Here is a 2,775-nt window from a genome sequence, read left to right as displayed (position 1 = left end):
TATCAAGATGCTGCCCTCACCGTACTACGAAATCGAATTCTGGAGCGGAACTACCGAATAAATAATAAATTAATAATGAATAGCGCAATGTCTAGATGCACCAAAAATATATATTTGGAATAAATAATGGAGAATATTATATGATATGATGGGAAGAAATAAACTTAATTTTCAGAGTAATAATCTGAAAAAGGTAATTATGTTTATACTTAATAAAATCTTAATTATTATTATTCCTAATATTTTCATTTTTCTGCTAATGAAAAATATAATTTTTTAAATTATAATGTTTTGTACTTTGAAGTTTAATTTTCATTAATATACTGAGCCAAAATTTGAGTACATTTAATAATATACAGAATTTTTTGAAATTCTGAAACTTGAGACAGGTTTTTTGTACATAGTCTTTTTTTAAAAAGTACAAAAAAAGTCCTCGAAAAGCGATTTTTTAATTTAGAAAAAAGAAACGTTAAGATAAATTACTGCTTAACAAATTTTTCTTTGATAAATATATATTTTCAAATGAAAATAATCAAATATTTATACAGAGGAAAAGCTTTTGGAATGTTTAAAGTTTTTCCAAACTCTTCAAACTATTCTCACAATATGAGATACCGCTGGAAATAGCTAATAAAATGCAAAATAAAGTATTATTTTTAATGAGAAAACTTCATTCTATGTTTCCGAAGTATAAATTTACTACTATTTAGATATATTTAGTTTTTGCAGTAGTCACAAACACTTTTGTAACCAATTTCCTCCGCGCAACCACAGTGATATAAAAACCACAGGTATCACATATTATGAGAACCAAACCGTGCAACTATGCACTTACTATGCCTGCCCTGTACAATGAAAAACTTCAACACTATCGACATTTTCCTACTTAGTTATTCAATCCCCATCACTCCAGACAAACTTTACTGCTAAATACATATTTAATGAATAACAAATAGGGTTTAAAGAATTCCCTTCCAAGAAGTGGTCCACCATCGATTTCACAAAAAGGTCGCCTATAATCGTTAGAAGCCCAATGGAAAATGGACTATACCACGAAATTACTCTTTTTTCAAGGGCTACAAGTTAGTGATAGAAACAACAGACTGGGTCTCTTAGTTTAGCTGGTACCCTGCTTTCTCATATTACGAGAATATCTCATATTCGACTGCTCTCCTCTATATATTTCTGGATATAAAATTTTTTGTTGAAAGTGCTCATAGTATCTTTTTTTAATTTAAAAAAGTGTTCTCAAAATCGAATGTTTAATTAAGAAAACAAAAAACTTCCTAGATAAATTAGCGCTGATCTAAATTATGCAAAATTTGCTTGGGATATGTTATTAGGCTTGAAGAAAATTAAGGGAGAAATTTTTCCGTTGAGGCGCGCACGTGTTGTTACATTAATTTATTATTCAATTTTTATAGAAGTATTTCGGTTTTAAATTCAAACAATAATTTATAAAAACTTTAAATATAAAATGAAAATTTCATTGATAAAAATACTTTATTATCGTATCTTTAATACATAAATCAGATTTATTAAGAATAAATTTGTTAAATTCTACAATTTTATAATTAAAGAATATTCCAGTTATTATATTTTATAAATATGAAATCTTATTATTCGGGAATTTTATTTTTTAATTTTATTATACAGCAAATTCCAAATTTTGAAAATTTTCTGTAATTTTAATTTCGACTCCTGGATCTTGTCGATGTTCTTACTGTATTTATTAATACAAAATTTATTATAAAACAATTTTTTTAATCACAAGTTCTTCTTTATCTGATCTCATCAAATACCAAAACTTAAACATTTAAGATTCATTGTATATAACATTGGAGAACGTTCAATATTTCGGAGTCAATTTTCAAATTTTTCAAGCTTGATATATGATTCCAATTAGAAATTTCTCAGTTTTATCATAAAAGATACTATAAATATATGTTGCTTCATTTTACACAATAACTGTAAAAAATTATTTTTAAGTCTTTAATTCAACAACTTGAATTTTAACGTTACAAGTTATAGGTTATGTCAAAAATAATAAATTCTTGGATTCGATATTGATAAAACGCGAAAAAGTCGAACGTTAAGTTAAAAGTGTAAAAATCCCGTTTTCTATGCTTATTGCAAGACAGCGATTTATTTTCGGCATTTAGGTTGAGGTACACAATTATTTTTGGTTGAAACAGGGTGGTCGTTTTAATCGCAGAAAAAGTTCCGGTTTTTTCTGGTTCGCAAACATTTTTCACGGTCAATAAAATTAAAAAATTCGAACTCTAAAGCTACCAATTTCTCCATTTGAAGTAATAAAAACTAAGCTGCAAATCGTGTTAAGCGATTCTAAGCCAGAAGTATTAAAAATTAATCGATTACATTTTTGTTGCAAATCATAACACTTCTTCAATTAAAAGTTAAATTATTTTAATTTAAAAAACTTTATAAATCCTGAAAAATCTTCTTCTTAATCTTACACAATATCAATATTTCCTTAAAATATTCCAGATTCGTTTTAGATAATTTTTTAAACCTTTTATATTTTCAACTTACTCAAGCTTACCTCGGAATAATAGATGTTTCAAATTTATCATACATCAAAATTTAGGAATTTTACTTCTAAATGACTTTTTTTATAATAGAAAAATGAAAATTATAACGTTAAAAGTTTAGTTTTTTGTTTAGTTTTGAATATTTGATTTCTAGTAAGGAATCTTAATTAAACAGTGAATTATTTCTAAATATTAAGCAATTGTTCCTTTTCTTTAGACATTT

This window comes from Belonocnema kinseyi, chromosome 2 (assembly GCF_010883055.1).
Source record: "Belonocnema kinseyi isolate 2016_QV_RU_SX_M_011 chromosome 2, B_treatae_v1, whole genome shotgun sequence".
Taxonomy (NCBI): domain Eukaryota; kingdom Metazoa; phylum Arthropoda; class Insecta; order Hymenoptera; family Cynipidae; genus Belonocnema; species Belonocnema kinseyi.
The sequence above is the reverse complement of the archived record's forward strand: the minus strand, read 5'-3'. Positions refer to the sequence as shown.